We start from the raw sequence: 9,359 nt of genomic DNA, 5'->3' as shown, positions 1-9,359 counted from the left end.
CACTGCTTGCAGTGGTACTGCTAGGGCTAAAGAGTTGCCAGCCCTCCGATTGACTGGCGGATCTCGGGGGTGGGACTTCATCTCTTAAAGGGAAAGAATCCCCCACTGCAGGCAGTTCCTTGCCTGAGGAATGTAAAATTGAATCAGCACTACCATGACCAGCCAAGGCAGGGTTGGCCCTGACTTCCCGCCACTCCACCCCATAAAATCCTGGCCCATTGGAGCACCATAACAGGCAGAGGCACACACAGGACAACTCTAAGCGAACAGAATAGTTCATTTTTATTTGTACAAATGGATCTGTTGCTGGATAAAAATGTTATGGAAAAATTTTTGTTGGTTTTTCTTTATTGCAGCACTTGGACAAGAGGGCCCTGTGATGGAGTATCCTAGAGAGTCGGGAATGTAAGGGGTAGTGGAGCCATGGTGGTGAATGGCTGCTCTTCTAAAGGAAGCAGTGACACTCCAGAATACTTTGTCCAAAGCGAAGAGGTCATGGATGCCACTCCCTGCCTTCTTTCTCTTCCTCCTCCTCCTCCCAAGGTGGTCACCGAACATCTGGTGGCAATACATTGTGCCCTCTTGTTAGAATGTTAGGAAAACACAACCGACTTCTACCAATTTTGACACAAGCTTTGGAGAGTATGGTTGGACTTCCCCCCACCTCCCCCACCCCCAACCTCCACCAGCAATCTGGGTATTGAAACTGCTGCTTCATGATCTTGCTGGTGGCTGCCTGGCTTTCATTGTATACCTGGTATCTTTGAGTAGCAGAGTGGGGGACATCAGCCTTGGGTCGAGGGGATATCCCTTGTCTCCAAGCAGCCACCCTTTGGTTCTTCTTGGTGTCCTGAAGATGAAGGAATGGCAGACTGTCCGAGGCTGACAGGATGATGGCTGCTGCCAGGATAGTGGGCATTCACCAGCATAATGTGCATGGTCAAACATCAAACTGGATGTTAATAGAGTGGTAGCTCTTATGGTTCTTGTATCTCTCCTTGTTAACATGTGGGGCCCACAGAGCTACCTGTGGGCAGTTGACGGTTCCCTGCACCATTGGAAATCCTAGTATCTTAGCAAAACTACGTGTCCACATATCCTGCTTCTCTCTTTCGAGACAAAACAGTGCAATTGCTTTCCTCGCATACAGGGTCACATTCACCTGTCAGATGCAGTGATGGACGGCAGACTGGGAGATGGTCACTATCTTGCCTGCTGCCACCTGGAACCATCTGGAGACGCAGAAATTGAGGGCCAGAATGACCTCGATGATTGCTGGGAGCAACGCCCTCATCCTGGTGTGAGGTTCCAGGTCCCATTGATGGAGATGGCACAGGTCTGTGTGCATCTCTTTGTTGAATCTGAAGGCCTAGGTATTACTCATGGATAAGGTGCTGGTGGAGGAAGTGAAAACCTATGGTGGGTAAGGCCTTCTATGGACAACCCTCCACATCCACCCTCTTCACATCTTTCCCTCTCTACCTGCTGTGCTCCATTGGCCTGTCATGTTGCAGACCCAGAGGCATTGCAACTATAGCCCCCATTCCTACTACAGACTTGGTGTGGACAGGTGACCATATCCTCTGTCCTCCTGGTATGGGTGCATCAACTATCCACAACACCTCCAAAAATAATCCACAGTGTTTCCGCAAATGTTGCTATCAAAGAAATAAGTCAAAGTTTGCACCTCTCCTGCAAGTTGGGTTGCTGGTCTTTTAAATAATGCTAATGTGAGGTCTTTCATGCATGCTGCTGGACAAGCCCTCGCTTGCATCTTTTTCAATATGGGGTACTGCTTGGGCATGTCAGAAGCAGCCAGAAACATATTGCACACCATTTTCTTACTTCAGGGCTTCTGTAGTGTTAGTACCAATGGCACAACAGAGCACAGTTTAAAGACCTACATTTCATGAATGGACTAACTTCTCATGAGTGACAAAGGTATCACTTAAGTCAGCACCTTAAATGCAATATTGAACATGGCTGCTCATTGTGTATCCTTGTGTAACATATTCAGTGTTTCATTCATGTAGTTAAAGTAAAATCTTAGTGAACCGTGAACATTTTTTTCATAGTAAATAACCTCTGTTCTCAGTTATAGCATCGAAAAATATTCCTTAGAGATGATATCATCAGATGATACAATGTACTACATCAAAAACTCACATTTATATAGCTATTTAACATACTAATAAAGTGCTTCATAGTAGCTACTATCAAGCAAAAATTGCCATTGAGCCGCATAAAGAGATATCAGGACAGATGACCAAATAGGAAATGAGGTAGGTTTTAAGGAGTGTCTTAAAGGAGGAAAGAGAGGCAAAGAAATGAAACGGTTTAGGAACGAAAATACAGAGCTTAGGGCCTAGACATTGTAGTGATTAAAATCGGGGATATGCAAGAAGCCTGAACCGGAGGATAATAATGATTAAGAATTTTTAAAAAGTTTTCTGTGCTAATTTAGCTTTTAAACCCCCAGCTCTATTAAAATCCCAAGGGAATGAACAACATTTAGTTGAGAAAGGCTATATTCTATAAAGGGACTGCTGAAACAATGATCTAATGCATTCTGTCATGCACCTGTGTAGGTCAAGGCTCCTGGTTATGCACTCAACTGTTTTGTCAAGAGAACACAGCTTGGACCCAGACTGCAGTCATCTGAATGTGGCTCCTCTTCAGCCCTGTAAATAGGAGTTAACATGAAGTTATAGTGATGGCAACTGTAAACATTTTCTAGTCCTTACTGGGATGATTTATTCTATCTGATCATTACTTGATGCTTTGCAGCAACATGCAATTTTGTTTGAAAATACACCAATACTTACAATTTTCAAATAGGTTGAAACCATATTTTTTCAGCATCTATATATATTTTAAAAACTACTAAGACCAAGTTGATTCCTCTCATGCTAACCCATGCTGCCCTATTTAGTGGTGAAGAGCCTGTAGAAAAAGATCATAGTGTATGCTATTCATTATTAAATACACTGAGTTCTGATCCCACAGTCCTACACCACACCCAACCACCCTGGACTGTGGTTTAAATGCAATGCATTGTGCATGCCCCCCAGTGAACAGTGTGAGCATATTTGAGCAGCCAATGTCTCCAGCGGGAACACTAATCCACCAAAATGTCTTCTTGGCACTAGATCAGGACATATGCCTATTCTTGCTACAGTATTGAATATTAATGCCATGAAGGCCACCCAAATAGAAGCCCACAGGCTTAAATTCAAATCTTGCACTTGATTCCCAAAAGCCTTTAAGTTCCAACTCCTCCCCAAGCCCCACCAAACAGTCACAGAAAAATAGATAGTACATAAATAAAATATCATCATGGTTGTGATTTATTTAATTTTCATATTACTGAAAAATGTGCTTTGTAGCTCTTCCATTGCTAATACAAATGATCCGACACATTGATCTAGACCAAGTTATAAAAGCTACAAAAAACAGCTGTCATTCTTACCTTTATAAACTGTGGGTGGATTTAAGATTTTTTATGCAGCGAACAGGATATACCCCATTCCCCCCCGCATGCCTTTGTCACCCCATTGGTAATAGAATCGATAAGACCACTAAATTTTAATCTGTTGCTCCATGCCATTGTTTGTCAAAGGTAGATCTAGCCAGTCTGGATGTCATATAATCTCCTCTTTTTGAATGCTGCCCCTTCCATCAATCATTAGTCTGCTAAACTTGGATTTCTGCAGTGCATTCAAATAGATTTTCAGATTTTACAACCTGCACTTCTCTAAACTGATATCGGCATGATTGAATTAGCACCTCATGCATAGGTTAAGGATAAGTCCAGTTTGCAGTTATGATGGGTCAGATTTTTCATTCAGTAGTGAACTAATGGCTCCAGCCAGTCATTACGCTTTCACTTACCAATATTCTTTTTATGGGATTTTGCTCTGGAGGTTGCCCAGCAGCTGAAAGAAAAAGCAGTGCCCACTTCAAGGCAACTGAAGCTTATGTGAACAGGGTAAGAAACTGCGCATCTACTTAACCAAACAGATTGAAGAATCACTAAGAGCAGTGCAATATTTGAACCAGAAGGTATCAGTTAAAATATTTAATCCAATGTCACATCTGGTACAGAAGGTGAATTAAAGAAAGAAAAAAAAGATTGGGTTAAGAAAGAGATATTCAAGAGACAGAAAGAAAAATATGTATTCTTTTAAATGTCCAACAATAATTAAAATCTGAAGGAATGAGACTGCAGAATTGTTAAAGTTAATTTTCAGTGCCAAAGAGGTTGTTTGGCAGTAATTGAGACTCATTCTATTAAAATGCTACTTATACCGGAATGGACAAATGCCAATTTTTACTGGTAAAGTAAGCCTTTATACCTGATTAGTACAGCAACTTCACACCATGCCATGTAAGTATGTACATACTGTCACAATTTTAGTCAGTATTTCGGAGACCCTAAGGGTCATGACAGCAAATAACAATCTCAGCAATACCAGCTGGCCCCTAAACTGACCCAGGTTGGCAAGGGCACAGATTCTTCCATTCCCCATAAAATACGACTGAAATTTTAGAAATCTATTGAAAATAAGTAATATAAATCCATTAGAAATCAGAAACATACAGAAAATCCACTCTGCCCCCTATAGACTGAGAGGTAATGAAAAACAAGTGAATTTAAGAACCTAATAATGGTATTAAGCTAAAGTGTATTTTGATATGCCTGACTTCTAAAAATGCAATTTCATTAGTAGGTTATTAATTACAGAAATTGTTTTGCATTCTTCTACCTATAATTAAAAAGAATTCCTCCTCTTTCCCTCCGCCCCATGGATTGAAAAGAAATGTAATGTTTATTTGAGCTTAAAGCTAATATTCCACCCAGACAATCTTTCATCTCACTTATGGGGCATCACTCGTACAAACAGATCAAAAATGCTTCCTGAGAATTAGGAGCCAGTGGAAAAATCTGTAAAAGCTTTGATTACAGTACTCTCCTGCTGCTGAGGAAGAATGCTATTAATGTCAGTGCAACTGAGAGTTGAAAGAAAAATGAAGATAAAATAATATAATAATAATAAGGGTAGCAATAACAATATAACAATACAACAGTAAATGCTCCCCCCTGCCCACCCACCCCCCCCCCCCCCCCCCCCCCCCCCCCCCCCCCCCCCCCCCCACCACCTTCCCAGCGCCATGCCCCAGCTCATGTTGCTGTAGCTGCACAGTTATCATCCACTGCTCATTGCTACGTATGGTCACCCTTCATGTGCAAGCTTGCACAGTGAGTGTCAGGATACTATTCATTATGGGGGTACCTGTTTTGAACTTGATCCCATCCTCACACAACATCCATTCGCATTTTCCAATAAGCATCATACCTCACAGTGCAGATTCCCCAAAAATTCAGCATGTTTATCTGGTGAGTAGCTGATGCAATAGGGTCAGGAAAGTTTGAGCACTCATTCAAAAGCAAAATACGGTGGAAGCTGGAAATCTGAAATAAAAACAAAAGTTGTTGGAAATACTCAGCAGATCAGGCAGCATCCGTGGAGAGAAACAGAGTTAATGGGTGGGATTTAATTCCCCCCCAAAAGTCAACGGACCTTTTGCTGGTCCATCAAATCTACCGTCCTGCTCATGAGGATTCTCACGGCGGGTGGGACCGGGACATTTTGACCTATGTTTCTGGTCAAGATGACCTTTCCGCAGAACTGAAGCAAGATAGAAATGTAAGAGTTTTAAGCCAGCGGAAGGGGAAGGGGGCAGGAAGAACAGAAGAGAAGGTCTGTGATAGGACGGAGGGCAGGGGAGATTAAATAACAAAATATTTCATGATGCAAAAGCCAAGGGAGTGGTAATGGCTACAGTAAAGAAACAAAGGTTGTGTCCAAATGAGGTGCAAATGGCTACATAGCAACCACCTGAATGCAACGTGGAGCAATAAAGAAAGAAACAAGAAAAGACCAACCAACAAAACAAAAACAAAAGAGAAGAAAAACCATATAGAACAAGATGAAAGAAGAAGTTATGATCTGAAGACCTGAATCTTCTGAGTAGCGGCAATGATGAGCAGATTGCTGCAGTGCTTGAAGATTCCTCCAGTTCGACACTGCTGTGCATTTCTTACAGAATCTTCCGATCTCGTCTGCCACAGAAATGTGCAGCACTGTGTTCGTTGGGGAACTCCGACAAAGCAAAATAGAGTGGGGGGAAGACAGGGCTTTTATGGCACTAACCGATGCTTATGACCTGAAATCTCCCATAGTAGCTGTGGGAGTCCGTGGGTATGTAATGAATATTAGTTGTTAGCCTATCCCCAGAATTGGAGACCGAGAAAGGAAGGGAAGAGTCAGAGATGGACCAGGTGAATGTGAGGGAAGGGCGGAAATTGGAAAAAAGTCAATGGTATTTTCCAGTTCATGACAAGAGCAGTTTGAATCCTGGTGTGTGTTGGGTTAACTGATCCAGTACATTCAAGCCACCCCTGCTGAAGGAGCATGTCTGGAGTCCAGCTGAACCGATACTGCCACATCGCTTAATAATCTGTTTGATACTGAGACTGCCATCACTTTTACAGCAGCAACTCCCAAAGCTGTGACCTCCATCACCTCAAAGAACTAGGCCATCGGGTACCTGGGAGCACTACAACCTCTAAGTTCCCCCTCCTGATTTTGACATATATTGGCCATTCCTTCATCACTACTGGGTCAGAGTCCGTACCTAACAGCACTGTGGGAGTACCTTCACCACATGACAGCAGCGGTTCAAGAAGGCTAGCTCACCACCACCTTCTCAAGAGCAACTGAGGATGGGTACTAAATGCTGGCCTTCTTTGTGTCATTCATAACCCGAGAATAAATAAAAAATGTGTCTGAGTTCGGACATGGATAATAGACACTAGCAATTAATGGACACGTGGAAAACATGCCATAGCAAGGAGACAGAGAGGGGAAAAGGGGGAGAAAAATGTTAAAAAGAAAACGATCATGAATGCTAATCCTAATTGTCTTTTATTTCTTCCTCCAACGCAGGGGCACTGAGACCAACAGCTGCTGTACTCCAACTGCCGCTGGCCCTTATTTAATTCAGGTCGTGGGAGATTAGTGTCCACAAAAAAGTGTCCCTACAATTGTGTCACCGGGAGAAGAAAACCTGATTTAGCAACAAACGCGGGAAATATGCACAAGGACATTTGTCTCCCATGACCCAATAAGTGCCAATAGAACTCAGCACAGAGCAAGCGATCAAACCCAAGACTCTCTTGCTCTGTGTGGCTCAGCCCAACACTAGGCACTGTCTTTACAACTAAGCCGCAAGGAAAATTGTGAGTTGTAATTTCTTATAAGGGTGACATTTCTATTCACTAGCATTTTATCTTCAGGTCAGGAAAGTACTGATTTACTTTCAGCCACACTAGTCTGCATTAATTTACATTACCCCCTCACAGAAGTACTCTTGCTAGCAGCTATAATTTAGAGGTAATTAACATTAACCCTCTTCATATGTTCGAAAGCACTTTCCCACTGAAGTTGTTTGGGATTTTTCAGAAAAACACATAAGTGCTTAACTGTCAGCCTAACATTAGGTCTTTTAATTGCATACTTTTCAAAGCGTGTAATTAAATATTTATGCTGCATTTTATCATTCTTAAACATGTAAAAGGAACTGTCATTCCAAAGCAAAGGAGAGCAGTGATTAAAGCTGATGAATAGGCAGTGGGTGTAAACAATGTATGTAGCAGGATGTAGTTAACTGGCTACCTGATACATGCATTCTTTTACATCATGCCTGAGAAAACATCAAAATAACCTCCTTTAGCCTCAGTAATCTAATTAGAATGACTAATACTGCATTTAGATTAGAGTGTAGCCACCAGAGGCAGTCCCGCCATCAGCACTAGAACATTAATGGGCAGTTTGTGGCTGAGGCAGCACAGAGTACCACTTCAAGTTATTTTCCCCTGCACTATCAATAGCAGATTGTTTACAGCCTGTGCCACCATTTTTAATGTGGTTCTGGACAGGCTGAGCAGGCCAGGCCATTATGGCTAGGCCATCATGTAACTGCATGGACATTCCTCAGCGATTGGGGAAGGTCTGCAGTCAGGGAATTAAAGTCAGCATCAGGCCTTTTAAACAGCTTTGCATATTTCAGCTGTGGCTCAGCTGGTAGCGAACTTACCTTTGATCCAAAAGGTTGTGGATTCTGTTCCTACTCCAGGGGCAGGATTTTCCTGTTGGTGTGAAATGACGCGCGGTGACATCAGGCGAGCATCCCGACATCACCGCGCGCCATCGCGATTTTTCGGTGGGCGGGCACGCGATGATCTCCAATGCATGTCCGCCATTAATTAACGGGCCACTTAAGGCCCTTGAGGCACCGATTGACGGTGACTTTTCGGGGCCTGTGCGATCTTCATGTCGTCGGACGGGCACAACGGGCAGGCGGGTAGGAAACATTTGTATAAACCTCATCCACGGGCGGGATAAGAGGGGTCAGTTGGGTTGCGAATATACTCAGTCAGGTATTTAATTTGGAAAGTAACTGATATTTGCCTGTGTGAGCAGAAATACTTCAAAACTCATACCAGCTGTTTGGACAGGACTCACAAGCTTCAGGTCAGGACTCTACAGTGAAGATCCTTTTTGGGGCCTGCAGGAAGCCTTCCCTTAGCCTGGGAATGGGAGTTGTGCTCTCCACTGGAGGCACGTCCCCTGAGGAGGAAGGGAGGGCCAGAAGGGGGAGGAGGCCAGGAGTGCACATTCAGCCTCCAGGGAAGCCACCTTCGGGAGGAGAGGCGCAGGCACGAGGTGCGCAGGGCAAACAAGAAGTCCAAGTTGGAAGGGGCCGCAGAAGACACCACTACCCTGCTGCCAGGGTATAAAGATGGCGAAGCAGCTACCTCAATATATCAGAGGTGCAGTGCTGAAGGACGCTCCGTCTCTCAAGGGAGACAATGAACTATATCTGTCAGATGATTGGGCCTGAGATCTCCTCTAACTGTGAGGGTAGACCACATGCCAATGGCTCTAAAGGTCACAGTTGCCCTCAACTTCTATGCCTTTGGCTCCTTCCAGGGCTCGGTGGGTGATCTTTGTGATGTCCCCCAATCAGCTGTCCACACTTGTGTCAAGCAGGTGACAGATGCCCTGCTCAGACATGCATTGACCTTCATCCATTTCCATTGGGACCAGGCAAGACAGGCACATCGAGCCAGAGGTTTCGTGGCCATTGCTGGCTTCCCCCGTGTCCAGGGTACAATAGACTGTACACATGTGGCCATCAAGGCGCCAGCAGGTGAGCCCGGTGCCTTCGTCAACAGGAAGGGCTTCCACTCCATGAACGTGCAGATAGTGTGTGATCACAGGATGCTGATTCTA

At 43.9% G+C, this 9,359-nt stretch overlaps 1 long non-coding RNA gene across 1 annotated transcript; it reads right to left on the bottom strand.

Annotated features, from left to right (window-relative positions):
- Positions 1-302: 302 nt before the first annotated feature.
- Positions 303-2,938, bottom strand: LOC121289999. The gene is made up of 3 exons (XR_005945691.1): positions 2,826-2,938; positions 2,616-2,681; positions 303-558 (listed from the first exon to the last, which is right to left on the bottom strand). It is a non-coding gene; the product is annotated as an uncharacterized LOC121289999 (long non-coding RNA).
- Between the last annotated feature and the right edge of the window lie 6,421 nt (positions 2,939-9,359).

This window comes from Carcharodon carcharias, chromosome 2, assembly GCF_017639515.1.
Source record: "Carcharodon carcharias isolate sCarCar2 chromosome 2, sCarCar2.pri, whole genome shotgun sequence".
Classification (NCBI taxonomy): domain Eukaryota; kingdom Metazoa; phylum Chordata; class Chondrichthyes; order Lamniformes; family Lamnidae; genus Carcharodon; species Carcharodon carcharias.
The sequence above is the reverse complement of the archived record's forward strand: the minus strand, read 5'-3'. Positions and strand labels throughout refer to the sequence as shown.